This window comes from Phaethon aethereus, assembly GCF_964289735.1.
Source record: "Phaethon aethereus genome assembly, chromosome: 3".
NCBI lineage: Eukaryota > Metazoa > Chordata > Aves > Phaethontiformes > Phaethontidae > Phaethon > Phaethon aethereus.
Window position 1 is genome coordinate 68,810,788 of NC_138576.1, and position 17,109 is coordinate 68,827,896.

Here is a 17,109-nt window from a genome sequence, read left to right on the forward strand (position 1 = left end):
TTGCCACAGTTTAGAGGAGTCGGTGCCAGGCTACTGACGTGCGGGAGGTACCTTCCCGTCTGCCACAGTGCACAGGCTTCACCAGCAGTATCGTCCTTCTCTCTTCTTCCCCATGCGGAAACAAATGGGTGGATTCCCTTCAAACGAACTCGAGGCCAGGGCAACTTTCACAGATCTGTTAACTCACTGACAGCCTGGTCCTGGATCTCCAACAGTCTTATGAAAGTTGCTGGAAGCTTGCAGGAACGACTGAGCTGATGAGCAAAGGTGCCAGGACCAAGGTCATGGGGCACAGAGCGTGCAGGAAGAGCTGAAGTGGTATCTGACTCCATTCCTTCACTTTATTGTACACAGTAACATCAAAAAGAGGGGAGGCTCTTCATTTATCTTATCAATTAGATTAAAAAAATTAAACACCACAAAAATGAAAGAGTAATACCTTTTTTCACTTTGTCCAACTTTTCTTTATGCCATACTTTCCCTATAATGGTTCACTGCATTGCTTTTCTTCCTCTTCACTCTTTATTACTCCACTGACTACAAACATCAACAACGTTTATGAGTGACTCCTCATTCTTCCCTGCAGCAAAATAATGTCTAAATGAGGCGATGGCTAACCCATATTTCCTCTGCGACACCTGAAGCAGCAAAACCCAAACCAAACCAAGGAAACCATCCAAGCCCTTCCTCACACAAGCTGACCAAAATTGGAGTTTCCTAGTATCTAGGAACTGGTTCAACGATTTCATTGGGACTTTACGGAAACACAAACATCACCTTGAGAGATCAAGTATTTCTGACTATAATACGACATTTTTGAACTAACACAATCAAAAGATACCGTGTGCCCTGAAGCAGTGAAATCACTACTTGTTTGCCTCATATTTCAGAACACTTTTACAATGTACAGCCATCTCATGATAGCAACATATCTCTACCTGCGTTAATGATTTCATCAATGACTGAGCAGCACTGCCTGCTCCATACAGTCGCTTTTCAAACACAATAGTGCCGGCAGAGGGGAGGGCCATGGGCAAGGTGAGCTTTGTATTACCTTTGCTGTTCTTCCCATCCCAGGGCACCTCTTTTCTTCTCAAGAGTATTTAAGCACTGAGAGTACTTTGTCAAAACGATACAAAACGATTAAATACTGATTCAGTGTTATGACCCACAATAAATATCCGACACCACAGCAGCTGTACGGAGTGTGGAGTCACAGATTTAACAGGTAGGAGAGAAATAAATTGTATTTAATCTTTAAAAAATTTTCAAAATGAAGCCCCTGATATTCCCGTGTCAGATTTAGTCTCCGTTTTCGCCTCCCAAGTATGGTAATTACAGTCCTGTGCCCACTGGGAACTAGTTGCGCACTGAAACACCAACACGCTTCGCTGGAGGAGGGAGAGGTTTGCCGATGGAGTTATCGCAAGATGCAGCAGCGGACTTCCAGTGAATGTGCAGTACCCCTTGCTCACGAGACCTAATTATTTTGACTACCAAGAAGAAATACCTGGTTAGCTACTGTCCAGGGCGACTGACAAGATTTTAAAGGTGGCCATTGAACAGGCAAAGGCTCTTCCAGAAAAACAAGGCTTTAGCCACCACGGTCATCGTTCCTCACTTCAAGCTGTGCAAGCAGAACTTGGTGCCTGCACTTAGTCACTGAAGGCAACAGGGCGTAGGCATGTGGACCCAGGCATCGCCCCGGCGTGACGTCCCTGCAGGGTCAGCACCTAACTTAGTTTGTCCCCAACACGACACCTCTGTCGCAGCACACAGGGAGGTGCCTACACACGCTGCCACATGCCAGGTTGGACTTCATCCCTCCGCCTTGCAGACAGCCCCAGCCCCAAGCGCCGGGAAACAGCAGGCAACTTGCTAACGCTCCTTCCTAGCAAACCCCCACCCTTTCTGAAATGTTTTGGAGGCCTGCGGAGTCTTTCTGGAAAGTCAGTGATGCTGAGCTTTCGCACAAACACTGGAAATGAAAGCTGTCCTAAAATACTGTCGCTACCCTAAAATACAATCCCCCTAAAAATGGGGGAAAAGGAGGTCAATATTAGCCAAAAGATATTAATGTGTAGCCGGGCATAATGATTCCTAGAAAGCTGTGGCAAGTAATACACATAGCAACCTAAACCAGTTAGCAAGTGTTACATTTTCTAAGCACAGCACCCCAGAAAAATTCACTGAATTTTAATGCAAATGACTCAAGATTCGTCAAGCTTTTTGTGCTTAACCTTTTGCAGATTTTGAATTATATAACCAGTTTGTCATGAATCACAAAGTCTTATTGAAGTGACTGCAAAAAAAAAAAAAAAAGAAGATATAGAAACAAAGGAAGAGTATACTCGTAGATCACAGTTCGATGAAAACCTTTTCATTCCCTCCTCTCCCTTGATCTTCCCAGCCTCCGTTTAATTGCCGCTTCTCTTCCTGATGAGGAAACTTGCTTTGGACCCAGCGCGTGTGTTGTGCCGGGCACCCGCCGGCAAGGAAGGGCAAGGCACGCACCTCCGCATCCCCCCGCGCCAGGGCACCCACGCTCCGGCCGCACACGCGTTGCTACCGCGGGCAGCTTTATGTAAGCACTGTGTCAGCAGCGGCACCGGCGCGGGTTCACTGCCTCCTGCGGGGAGCCTGGTTTCATTCATTAACCACGACCTCTGGGCTAGTACATGCGGAGGAGGAGACACACGGGCGAGTCAAAACGAAGCTCCCGTTTTCCCTCTGAAAGTTTCCAAGCCTCAAAATCCTGCACAAACCCCAGTCTTGCTGTCACCCGAGTGAAAAACAATAGCAGGCGCTCAAGTAAGACCGGCGTGAGCGTTTGCAAGCCCAGCCCCTGCGGAGGGCCACCTGCCAACAGGAAGGAGTGGTAAGGAGGAATGTGGATCCAGCTGCTATCCTCCCTCAGCCAAACAATGCCACGCGATAAAAGAGCGTTAAGGACTTTTTTCAATCATCAATCACACCGAGAGCATCCACGTCTGTCATTTTTACTCTCTGGTTGCCAGGAGAAGGGCTTGAGAGACTGCTGAGCTCGAGTTCGGGGAGGGCTGATCTGTTCCCTACCACAGCTGTTATCGAGGGGACTGAGCCCGGGAGAGACGGGGTGAAGAGGGGGGGAAGAAGAAGACATGGCCAAGAAGTGCCTCGCCGTAGGGCTGACTCAAGCTGCTAAATGCATCACAGGTAACACTCACAAAAATCTCACAGCTGCCGTGCAGCCCCATTTCACACGTGGAAAGGCAGGGCGGAAGGAGAAAGAGGGGTAACTCAGTATCTGCAGTCCTTATTTTTGTAATACCAAGTACTGAGCACCAGGAAATGAACTACGACTGCGTGCTCGGTGGGTCACTGTGGCAGGTGCAACTTAACCTTAAAACCACGTAGGCTGCTGCGCCTTTAGATTTAGCCCAGAGAGCACCTGGGTTAAGCCCGCCGAGAAATCCTCTCGCTGCTCGTGGGCAGTAACAAAAAGGGTTAAGAAAACGAGCAGGCTGCCGCTGAAAATTCCACAGCGCTTCCCTCCACGGAGCTGCAAACTGCACGCCTCCCTGGGACAGAGCGGAGCGAGGGGCTGCCCTCAAGACCAGCCCGCTGAACACGCTGAAGCGCCGCTGCCACCGGAGACACGGAAGGCTGGAGAGCTCGGGGGAGTTAGCCAGAACATCACGGCCGCGCGGCGGTCCTCCGGCGCGGCCGCGTCCCCGGCGCCCGGGGAAACGTACCTTTCGGCTACGCGTCAGAGACGGATTCGCCGCCCCGCAGCCGAGGAACCCCCCTCTCCTTCCTCCCCGCCTCGGCCCCCGGTGAACACCCAGTATCTGGGTACTACCTGCGTTTATCAGCAGAGCCATCCCGTGTCTTCAGTCATTCAAGGAATTTAACAGCCTGGAAATTCCTGTTGTCCATTATTTGAGGTCACAGATAAAAGCTAAAGAGCAGCCGTGACTCCCATCAATCATAAGTCACTCACTGATAGAGTGTATGGTAGGAGACCTACTGATGTAAGCTAGTCACCAGAGAAAATACCCACTGATGACGCATATCCAGGCACAAAAATAGTTACAGGGCCCCCAAAGGGATTATTCAACAGCCTACATTTAGATATTCTTACAAGAGACCCGCAGTCAATTTGCTGCTATTAGATGGCTGGGGAACATTGAAGTTTAAGTTTCCTCAGCAGACATAACCACAAATAGCTGGTTTAAATAAGCTACTGCAATTACAAGCTGTTTTGTAAATTTTAACACTGCATTATAGGGACTAAGTCTAAACAGAACCACTGGCTATAAAATGCTGTATAGCCTTTGCTCTTACGATTTACCAATTCCTTCCGTATATTAGCCAGCAATGAAAAGAACAATTTAAAATTAATTCACACATGCTCAAATTAAGTCCCTTGTGCTACCCAAGAGCAATGTTTGTTCTAAAAAAAAAACCAATATCTGTGAAATGGTGTGGGATGTTTTGGTGACGGTTCAACGCTGTCTGGATCAAGCTCTTTATAAAATACTTTTGGCTTTAATTTTTACCCCTTTTTGGCATTTGCCTCTCTGCTACTCAAAAAAAGACACGGATAGTTAATCTTTCTTGCAGATCTAAACCACGAAAAGGCAAGTTATTGACGACATTGCAAAACCATGTACCATGCACCTGCTTTGAGCAGAGGCTAGAAAGATGACCCCCCGAGATCCCTTCTAGCCTAAATTACTCTATGATTCTGAGCAACTGGATTTTTTTTGCATTAATATCAAGTTAAAAACATAATCCTCTAAATTAACCAATCCCACAATACTCCTGCTCCCTTCAATAATTTCGGGATCCTTCTCATGCCCTCACCAACCAAACTTACTAAGGTATAACAGCCTACTAACGCTGCAGATGGCGAAACACTGACTGTGCATTTCTGGCAATATTAAAACCTTTTTTTTAATTAACTGATTTTAACATTCAAGCCCCCTTTTCAGAAGCAATATTGGTGCTCAGGAGTCTAAAAGTTAATGACTTTCTATTGCATATTTAAAATCTAAATATAGGAAAGTATTTTATGACTCCGATGCCTACTTCATTGACATACTTTTGGAAAGCATTACCTAGCCAAACAAACACTCAAGGATTTATAGTGTTTACCCTGTAAAGCAGGACAAAGAAATGTCCCAGGCTACAAACTTCTACCTCACTTTCTTCATCTGTGATAACATTATTAAAAATAACACCGAAAATTATTTTTAGCACAACTGTTTCGCAAAGCCCTCACGTTTCTCTCATGCATCTATATGCTGGCAGTCCACATGGCCTAATTTAACAGCCCTAAGAAGAAATATTCATAGGTGCCCTCTAGCTGGTTATCCTAACCGATTTGCTGCAGACACTAGAACCACGCTCTCTTTTCTCCTCCCGTCATGCCCGGCTCTTTTGCTGGTGCCCACTCAATGCAACACGCTGGAATAAAACAACTCGCTTCTTACAGAAGATGTGGGAGTCAAAACATTCAAATCCCCTCGGGCTCTCAGCTGGGGAGCTCTTACAGTAACACAAGTGTCATGAAAAATGGGAGAGGTGTAAGTTTGCAAATTACGTGGGAAAATACAACCTCCAACGTTTCACATGGAACACATGAAGCCCTTCACCCTTTCAGAAGTATTATAACCCCCTCCCCTTCATCAGGAGCCTTTAAACAGCTTGTAAGTCATGTGTTATGTTCTGCCACGCATTCTGAAATTCACGTAACGTCAGTCAGTGATGGATCAGAGTTTCACAACTCGCATCCTGGGACCTCCCTTTTGCCATTGCGCGAGCCTGAGCAAGTGGAGAGAGTTTGCCTCTGACATCTGCCAAAGGGACACGCGCCCCGCTCCACCCGCCGTGCTCCCCTCTCCCTCCAGCCCCGCTCCGCGGAGGCCGTATGGGGTACGACTGGAGTACACGGCCCCGCCACCACACCGTCGCGGGGACGTGCTGGAGCAGTGCTGCACTTCAGAGCTGCAACAGCCACGAGGCAGGGGTGCTACCCTGGGCACCGTCTCGAGCCTAACGGGTGAGGCAGATGAAACGGTGTCCAAATCCCAAAGAGGAGATCCCCCGGCTGGAGGGAAATTCCCGCCGAGGAAGAGCCGTCCCAGGAGACGCCGCGCCCGTGGCGGCCCCGGCCCCGGCACCAAGGGAGGAGCAGCACGAGGCGCCCGCCGAGCACAGGCTGCCAGCACAGCTCTTCGGCAACTCCACCAGCGGGTCCATCCGCTCTGAGTCACGGCAGCGGCCACCGGCCGCTGGAAGGACGCGGGCAGTGGGGAGGCCGTGTGGGAAGCGGGGTTAAAGCTCCGTTCTCCTCCTCCTCGCCCAGCTGCACGAGGCAGAGGCTGGCCGGAGCTGGCTGCCGTAGCACCGTATCAACCATTAATCAAAGTAAACGTCGGAGGGAGACCAGGATCCGAAGCTCAGCATAAATACTGTGAGATTGACTAACTTTTAGGGCCGCATTCGTAGCTCTCCAAAGGTCTGTTTATACCTTGATTGGGAAGACGAAAGCTGCGGCATACATACACCCTCTTACTTCTGGGTCTGAACAGCAGCTGTAAAGCAGCAAGTGCTCAGGCTGCTCCTGCAACACCTGGCTGTGCTTGGGAAGTTAACTTCCTACGTGCCATTTGCCTGTTGGAACACAGAACGGATCAATCACAGCGGCCAGACATTTTGGAAGGGTCCTGGGGGCTCCGTTTCTCTAGCACTTTACTGCAGCGTCAGAGCTGACCTTACTTTCACACACGCCCCCAGGAAAAGGAGACCACAGGCTCGGTCGATACTCATTAAGGGGGTGCCATCCAAACCTCGATACCATTAAAAGATCAGGGTGTTGTCTGAACAAGGAATAGTCAAAACCCTTTGTTCACGTAGAACAGGCATTTTACTCCGTTTGGAAAGTGAATTTTTTGGCATAGTTCACTTTTCTTCTTTCTTTTTCTTTTTACAACCAGCTGCCAGCTCTGTCAGTTCTTACAGAGGAGACCTAGCACAAGGCTGGTTTGTGCAACTACTTCTGGAAGCCAACAGACTTTTCAAAAGCCTGGTTTCTTGAAACGTAAAGGAACCCAGCGAACCCTTGTACAGAATAGGTACAGATGTGGGAATGTGACAGATGGGCGGTGAAGGTGGTATCTATGGGGTAAAAGAAGATGTGGAAAAATGAGGATCTGGTAGGAGCAGCTTTTACTGTTTCCAGTAGTAAAAATGTATTTCTTTTCAATATAGGGAAAAAATAATGAAAACAGGTAAAGGACAGAACAGGAATCATGACAGTAACTAAACGTACCATCTAAATAAGTATAAAAGAGTGCAGAGATGACCTGTTGTAACAAAGCTTCATGACCGTTTTAAAAATGCCGTATTTAAAGTAGGAAGCTGATGAGTTATCTCTTACTGACCCATAAGTATCCAATTAGGAATATACATTAATGTGGTGCAGGAATATTGTTTATGAAAAATGAAGAAACTATTAGCTTTCCAAACAGACACTAAGAGAACACCCTAAATTAGCAAATTATTTTTTAAAAGTTTCTACAACTCTTGAAGCAAGGGGCAATATTGGAAAAGATGTTTGGCTCACTGGGGATGGAATAGTATGGAGCATTTAGTCACTGTGTCATACAACATTAGATAAACCAGGACGCTGATGTCAGAAACTTAAAAATAGTCCTGCTATTCTCATTCTGCCTGCACATCAATCTCTTAGGGCTTTTCTCCCAATGCTAGCATTGGCAAAACAGGCAATATTGATTATGACTGAAAAGCAAAATTAAAATATTGTAGAAGCAGAGGCTTCTGAGACTGCATAATGATATTTCTTTATTTGGAAGTAGGAATCTGATACCTCCCTTTGCATGCAAACATCCCTGAAGAAATCTAAGACGAGTAACAATGGATGGTGGTGGTGGGAGTTGTGCTTATTTTAGGTACTTAACAGGAAAATCAACATTTTTATTTTTGGAAATAAGTATACTTAAAGTTAACTTTCAAATTATCACTACCTATTATATAGTCTAAACTGGTTACATTTGGTAGCATAGTTAACAGTAAATTACAGGGTTTATGACAAAGTTTTAAAGAAAATCAAACCATGAAACCAAGGAAAGCTGTTGTCTGAGCACCTGGAACCATGTTTTGTTGAAATAAGAAACTAGCATTTGATAGCAATAGCCTCTTCTGCAGCTGCAGCAAAAGGATCTGCGGGTTCTTCATTTCACCATACTCAGTTTGGGTCTGTTAAATAACTAGCTCGTTTACAGTTGAGTAACTGTAAGTTGAGGAAAGTGTACTTTCCCATTCCAAGATATTTATTAAAAATACTTTTGAGATCTATTCTTTACCAAAATTCTTTAAAAGTATTTTTAGAATATGGTGATGAAAAATAGTAGTAGTCTTAGTGGTCTGCTCACATCACACATATGCCACTTGACTTGAAGAGACCAAATAAAGTTAACCATCAAAACACGACAGGTTTATTCTATGTATTACTCTACAATGACCACATTGGTGGATAAGGGAAGAGAAACTGATGTCCTCTATCTTGACTTCTGTAAGGTCTTTCACACAGTCTCACACAACATCCCTGTCTCTACACTGGAGAGATAGGGAATTGATGGGGGGACTACTCAATGGATAAGGAATTGGCTAGATGGCCACATCCAGAGAGTTGCAGTCAACAGCCTAATGTCCAAACGGAGATCAGTATCAAGTGGTGTCCCTCAGGGACTGATACTGTTCAATATCTTTATTAATGACATAGTGGGATAGAGTGCACCCTCAGCAAGTTTGCAGACACCAAGCTGAGTGGTGCAGTTGATACACTGCCGGGAAGGGATGCCATCCAGAGGAACCTGGAAAGGCTTGAGAAGTGGGCCAATGTGAACCTCATAAAAGTCAACAAGGCCAAGTGCAGGGTCCTGCACCTGGGTCGGGGCAATCACCAGTATCAGTACAGGTTGGGGGATGAAGGGATTGAGAGCAGCCCTACCAAGAAGGACTTGGGGGTATTGGTAGATGAAAAATTGGATATGTGGCCTCGCAGCCCAGAAGGCCAATTGTATCCTGGGCTGCATCCAAAGCAGCGTGGCCAGCAGGTCGAGGGAGGTGACTCTGTCCCTGTACTCCACTCTGGTGAGACCCCACCTGGAGTCCTGCGTCCAGCTCTGGAGCCCTCAGCACAGAAAAGACATGGACCTGTTGGAGCGGGTCCAGAGGAGGCCACAAAAATGATCAGAGGGCTGGAACACCTCTCCTGTGAGGACAGGCTGCGAGAGCTGGGGTTGTTCAGCCTGGAGAAGAGAAGGCTCTGGGGAGTCCTGCTTGCAGCCTTCCAGTACTTGAAGGTGGCTTATAAGAAAGATGGGGACAGACTTTTTACCAAGATCTGCAGTGACAGGACAAGGGGCAACAGTTTTCAACTGAAAGAGGGTAGGTTTGGATTGGACATAAGGAAGAAATTTTTTACAATGAGGAGGACAGGCACAGGCAGGACACTGGTACAGGTTGCCCAGAGAAGTTTTGAATGCTCCATCATTGGCAGTGTTCAAGGTCAGGTTGGACGCGGCTTTGAGCAACCTGATCTAGTTGAAGCTGTCCCTGCTCACAGCAGGGGGCTTGGACTAGATAATCTTTAGAGGTCCCTTCCAACCCAACCCATCCTGTGATTCTCTGATTCCAGTGCACAGTGACTTGGGGAGTACCAAGGAGTTACGGTAAGGCCTTTTATTTCTTTGCAAAAAATAAAAACAATGACTGCAAACGAACTATTCTGCAATCACCTTCATTTCAGTTTGAAGTTGGATTGCAAACCTGCACAAACTTTGTTCACAGGTGCTGCCAATAAAAACCCAATTCTGAATGTATACCCATTTCTAACTCCACCTGGAAAGGGAAACTCAGAGAGTGACCTGGGGTCACCAAAAGGGGGGAGCGGAAAAGGGCAACATAGTAAACACTGCTGTCCTTCACCATCATCTTCTCAGCATCCATTCCTGATTGCTGTGATAATGTAACACAGCACGCAAGTGCGAACAACCTTGCGTGCACGCTGAGGATGCAGTTTCATGCTCTAGTGTGGTCAGTCCGATGGCGAGCTGCCACCCGAGGGGGGGAGATGCCGCTCTGCTCCTTCGCCTCCCAACGCCAGCCATGTGCTCCCGCCAGCTCTAGAGTTTGCCTCTGCCCATGGGGAGCCCATCCAAGGTGCTAACCCCTCAGAAACCCCTGGCCACCTAACAGCTCGCTGACCTCCAGCTGCCCAAACCAGCCCCACGTGGGCTCAGGCAGCGGCCGCAGAGGACAAGGTATCAGGAGCTGCCCCACCGGCTGAAACCACAGCCAGGAGAGTGGGGAACCCTTCCTCCATTCCCAGCAACTCGCTCCAAGTTTTGGCAGCGCTGGAGAGCCCGGGCTGTGGAGGGAAAAGCCAGCCTCTCAAGGGGGAGGGGGGTTTAAGACCTTGCTGCCGCCAGCTTCAGCGAGGACCGCCAGGCAGCCAGCAGGACCCGGGAGGAAGCGCAGGGGGAGGAGAGGGGAAGGTCCAAACCACCCCATGCAAAGGAGAGAGCCCCACCTCGGCCGCTGGCAGCCGGCCTGCTGGTCCCCGCCGCCAGCGCCCGCCGAAAGGGGAACTGGCCCCCGGAAGGTGAATTTAGCTCTGTGTTCATTTGCTCATTAGGCCTGTCGAAATCAAATACGTCTGATGTTTCAAAACTGTCCATTTCTGGTATTTTTCAAAATGTTTGTCCATTTTTTTCCTTCATGCTAAACTACGTGGCTTAAATCCATGAGGGGTTTCCTCTAAAAGAGGTGGCTTCTCTTCCTCTTGCAAGACTTTTTCTTGTTACTCAACCATTGGGGAAAGAAAGCAAGGCTCACACTCAGAATGTATTCTTCAAAAATCAAATTTATTGTTAAAAGCACAATCATCAAATCACATTGCTTCACCTTTTTTTTTTTTTTAAAAAAAAACCAACACAGGTAACAATATGAAATCTTGTAGAGACTCTCCAGGGGATTCTCCTCAAACGGCAGTTCCTCTCATTAGTTATATTCAAATTCCTCTCTTCCTGGGACTCCCTCAACCCACCAGCTACAACCGTTATCTCTGGAATATGTTAACTGAAGAAGAAAGCATTACCTTGCCTATTTGGCGTCAGAAGAAGGGGATTTCTCTCTTTGGTCTTATAGGAATGCCTGAAATTAAAGGTTTTGGGTTGCTCATGCTTACACACTCATAAATTTGATCCTTCTCTTACCGACATCTCCTTTTCTTGTGAGAAGTTCAAAAGTTCACTTAGCAACAATCTGACGTCTTAGCTTGCTGCACAAGCCTCTGGGTTAGTTAATCAAGAAATTAGAGGACTACAACGCATGGCAGTACATACACCACACTCAATATTATGGACTGTTGTTAATAAGCTTAAACAAAAAAGCCAACATACACTTATTTACGATTTTAATTATTTATAGTATACATAAGCAGCCTATCTGTAAGAAGTTAGACTTAATCTCTAACAGACTTCCTGCTGCTGTGCTGCCAGCCTCTCGGTGCAACCGTGGCCATTCTCAATTAAATAAATAATTTACCCTGGAAGATTTCACTGAGTGCCAGCCACAAGCACCGGGGCTGGGTGAAAATAAATCACTGCTGGCGGTGTGCCAGCACTCCTTCCTAGAATCGACGGAAAATGGTGATTTCCCTATGGCGAACATTTTGCATAACCATTCTGCACAGTTTAATTGATCTCTGCCGTAGCACGGTAGTAAAAACCCCTCCAATTTCTATGTATTTTAAGAGAGTACTTCATGTTCTGTTGATTTCATTCTCTCTATATTTGGCTGAATTTTTGCATCAGTTGTGCAGCTTCTTGTATAGACTCATCTGCCTCTTTTTTTTTTTTAATTTCAGGTTAAAATCCTCCTCATTATCACTTCTTTTTATGTCGCTGACCCAAACCCATCCTCCAAAGACGGCATGTTACTGCTTTGAGTCTACAATCATCCCCCGCTTTGATTTACACCATACTCCTATCAGCTTCACCAACCAAACTCAAGTTACTTCCTTCTCTACCAATCTACTCTTATCAGTGTACACAAAACTAGCTTTTAATGTTTAACATTTACTGCACTATACTGCTAGTTAGGCATTTTCATAACCGCAGAAAAAAATGAGGAAAATTCCCACTTTGTTCTGTGATATCGATCTATTTTAAAATCCATTGCAAGATCCCACAATAAATATTATGGTGTGACTTCAATACCTGACAACAGTGTAAACATCAGCAAATTTTCACGGGCAATCACAGGCATCTCAATTACCCGAATACTGTCTCAGTTATCAAAAGGGCAGCCTGACCTACTGTATGGTCAATGTCTTTCTATGCGCTAGTGATTTTAGAAAACCTACACAGAAAAAAGAAAGTCCTTGGATGCTCCTTCATAGAAATATTCTCCTTACATTTTCGTGTTCAAAATGAAAAGCGACTGCCCCCATGCAGAAGAGTTCAGATGGTCTGGGGGTCTGGGCTCACCACCGCCTGCCCCATGGCCCAGAGCTGAAAGGTGAGCTCCTGGTCTCCCCGCCGGGTCAGGTTTAAGTCGCTATTCCCCAGCCTTCCAAAAACTGTGTGTTTTCTTGCAAAGAAACTGGCAACTGGCATCTAACACTTCTGACGTAAAAACACGCCGACATTTCAAGAAAAAGCCAACCACCTCGATGGGGCTGCCCCACTGAGGAAATGACGAAGAAAACGCATTCTCCTCTGCAAACAATTTACCCTAAGGCACATAACCTCGCAAGTGCTACCAGTTTATCACAGTTCTCAAAACTCCGCTCGACCACCTACCACTTTTTGGCCAACTGGCTGACCCAGAAAAGCAGAAGAGAAACGATGGCCGCTGCAGGGAGGAAGCGGCGAGCACAGCTTGCGAGCCGGCACGCCTCCATGCAGGAAGAAGTCTCTCGCTGGGCACAAAGAGTGTCGTCTGTGGCTTGCCCTGGAACGAGCAATGTGATGGGGGTCGGACCACGGAGGTCACGAGAAGAAAGGAGAGGGAAGAAAGAGCACACCAAGGGAAAGAGATTTCTTCTCCTACTGCAGTTAACTCACCTAAATTTCATCCCTCCTCCTGGTTCCTCAGTTTCCAAAAATAACCTATACAAAGGCAAAAACTGCAGAGGCAGGGAGACTTAAAAGAGCTGCAGTTGGAAAATGCAAAAAGGTGGCAAGGGAATTGAAAAAAAAAAAAGGCATGTTCTTTTTGGAAAAGAACAGTGACATCTTTTAGCATGGAGGCATATTGGCAGGGATGTAGGTCGGTAGTTGGAACCAGCACCCGTGGGGTCTCAGGTCCCGGGGGCTGGTGCAGGTGGCTGCAGCAGCAGAGCAGCCAGAGGGTACGGGGGGGCTGTTCGGCCTCTCCCCGGGAGGCTGGCGAAGGCTTGGGCTGGTCTTGGCCATTCCTGCCCTCACGTGCTGCAGCTCAGCAAATGCTTTCTGTTCAGGCAACCACACATTTCGGATGTCTGGTATCAGAAGATGCTTGACATTTTCCCTTAAAAGTAAAGGCGCCTTAATGTGAAAAACATCTCTTAATGACTAAGAAGGGAGTCAGCAGCGAGCATTTGCACCCAAAGAATTCAGTTCCTCCCACATCAAAGCAGCCTCTTGGAAAACTGATTATAAACAAATTAACAAACAACTAGTGTGTCTATCAAAAATAATTGTTTTGCTGCTGGAAAAGAATTAAAGACTCACAGGGCCTGGAACAAACACTGAGGGTTATATCTGACTCCTGATTGCTGGACTGGACACCAAGGTGACGGAAGGGAAAAAACCTCCTCCTGTCGTGCAGAAATGGCTGCCCTGCTGACACAGCATCTATGGAAAGGGTGTTTTTTCTCTAACACCTGAGAAGTAAGTTCAGGTATAGTTTGAGGGATTTGGGGTTACACAAACATCAGCCATTGTATTTCCACCTTGAACTGGCTTTGATTTCAGGTGATTCGGCCTTGTATTACAGCACCCCAAAGCCACATTCAGTATTTTGCTTCTGTTTTTCAGCACCGATCAAAATAAGCAAGCATCAGCACATCTCTGCAGAACTACAGAGCGATACAGGAACATCCCTACTCACCCCACCAAAGGCAGCGAGACCGTGCTCGCTACCAAAAGGTTTGTTTTCACCAACATTTCCTCCTGGTGCCTCTTCACCACTTGCTTCCTCTATAGTAGGAAAAATTATTAAGTTCTCCAGGTAAGCTTAGGTCCCCATGCTTTTACCATAAAAGCATTTATCATAAAAACTACCACATGCTGCAGAGTATTTCCGACACGACTGCCCAGTGAGAACCATTCCCTTTCTTGTACAACAAACCCACTACTTGAACCCACGTTTCTCCACCTCTGCAGACAGTCGTTATCTTCTCTCCTGGACAATAAATCTTGCTAAATTTCAGTAACAACATTCTCACAAACATCAAGAAAATTGGTAGCTGTCTCTGAGGAGGAAAGCCAGGCCGATGCCCGGTAGCGAGCCGGGGTGCGCCGCCCCAGCCCGGCCGGGCAGCCTGCAGCCTCCTGCCTGCTGGCAGCGCAGAAGGGAGGTGGGTGAGAAGTTCGGGGCGGGGAAAGGGCCACGGGAGAACACAGAATGGGTACTGCTGCCCACAGAACAACCTATTTCAGAGAAAGGCTGTTTCTCACCTTTGTTGCTCTGGAGGAAAGTTTAAAAATATAAGGCAAGTACAGCCCAAGTGTTTCGAAATCGGGAAGCAGAAATGGCAGAAATTATTTGGAGGTTTGGGGCTTCGGGCAGGGTTTAAATCTCATAATTCCTGATCATCTTCTTCTCTTTCGTGCTTCACTAACGATTTTCAAATGGCACAGCTAGCGATGCCCATGACTTTTTCCACAGCCATCTTCTTCAGCCTGCTATCATGATGAAAGTCACCGCAATCTGAGAAAACATCCTCTGGCAAAGGATGGCACTAAGTGGGCCAAGCCATGCCTCCTTCAGAGAAGCTGCAAAGCCGCTGAGGGAGAAGCCTTTTTGGGAGAGAAGTTTAGGAGAGTGGGAAGGAGACAGCTTCACACAGCCTTAGCTGCTTCTCCCAGCACAGCAGAGATTGAGAAGGAAAAACACCACAAGCCTCTCATCTTCTCTGGTTTGCCACAAAAGAGGGGTGTATTTTTCAGCAGGATCTGGTGAGTCTGATGCTGAACTTAGCTCAAGTGACATGAAATTTTAATGTTTAGGAACAAGGTAGGTGGAGAGGAGGAGGAAAGAAGACATTTATTATTTGATGTAGAATTCATTCAAAATCTTCTTTTCACAGCCAGAACTAAAATTTCCATTCAGCTGTTTATTTCTGGTAGCCTAGATACCTTGAACAAGTGGAAGAAGAGGGATCTAGAGAGAGCCCTTATCCTTGCCTGCGTGGGAGCAGCCCTTCCTCAGACGTACCTTCAGAGGGAACCGGACACGTTTTTCTGACTGCCAGTCTTCAAGTGCAGGATGGGCAATTTTCCTCAGGGATGTTCACACTGGCTTTAGGCTTCCAGCCAAGGGGCACAGAAGAGATCTGCTTCTAACACCCACTCTGGTGCCTGGCAGCAGCCTCCTGATGTGGCCCTGTTGGTCCCCACCAGCCCCCAAAACCTCCACACGGAGCATGTCACAAGCTCTTGATGCTACAAACTTAGCAGCTACTATTTAAAACTGGCTGGACCAATGTATGAAATTAATCTGTTGTGTCTTCTGTAATTTTTCTGTTTATGTCAACCTGAATCCTCCTCCCTCGTCACTCTGATATCCTCTCCCACTTCATGTATTTTAATTTTCTTGTTCTTTTCTTTTTCCCCCCCTACATTACATATGAAAAACAACTTTCCCTCACCGGCACCAGAGCACCATCTCTTTCCTGTGTTGTGCTCTTCCCAGCCCCCTGTTGCTTCTCTGCTCGCCCTTCTGCCTTTGCTCTGTTCCCTCACTCTTCCTGTCCTTGATTTCTCTCCTCCTTTTCTTCACGTTCTGATGTTCCTCTTGGTGCTTTCTCTTCATCCTTCCTGCCAAGCTGAATGAGGTGCTCCACTGGGAAGGTGCTTGCAAACAGCAGCTAGCCTGTTTGGAGGGTTATGCCAGGTCAGGACACCTACACAGGAATCCTTCACCTCCCTTACTACACTGTTGGCTGGAGTGATTCCTCCTCTTCATTCAGGGTTGTATGTACAGTCCCTTTGTCAAAAGTCAGGAAAATGAAGGTGCCACACAATTAGGGAAGCACATGCTAGTATTTAATGAACTATGTCTGTTATTTGTTGTTTTGGGGGGCTGTGCAGAAACTAGAAGCCACAACAACAACAAATTTGGGAGTGTCAAATGCAGCATTAGCAAGTGGCTCAGGGTTACCAGAGCTGTTCTCCCTCAGAAAGTGGCCATTTAAAAATGACACCTCTTACTTTGCAGTTCTGCTGCCTCGAGGGTGAAATCCACCCCTTTCTAGAATGCCAAGACAGGGCCACTTAATCATATCAATTCTATTTATTCCCTTAAAGAAGCTTTATCCATGTTCCACTGGTTGTCCTGAACAGGGACAAATTTCCCCCCAAGTAGAATCTCAAAGACAGGGTTCCCACGTCAATGAAAGTAAGTGTTGTTTTTAAGAAAAAAAGAAAAATCCTGTTGCTAGTCAGGGAAGAAAAAAAAAAAGAGAAAAGGATACAGATAAGGGAGAGACAAATTTTATTCCTCCTGGCACAGCATGAGGAGAGCGGTTGACCAACTTCCAACTGCAGAGCTATACTCTCTCCCCAGTTAAACAGAGAAACCTCCCTGAAATCTACAGGCCAGATCCACTGATATCTTCTGGCTGCTTTGCCTGTTTTGGCAATGCAAAGCAGCTGTAAATCCAGTTTAACTTGCCAGTTTCTGTCAGCTTTACCATGCCAGATTAGCACTGCTGCTAGCCTCAGAAATACCAACATCTGGAGACTCCCCCACCGTCCAGTCTGACTTTAAACCTTGGAAATCTGCAATTCATCCACCCATCAGCACAGCCAGCAGGACCAGCCTTAG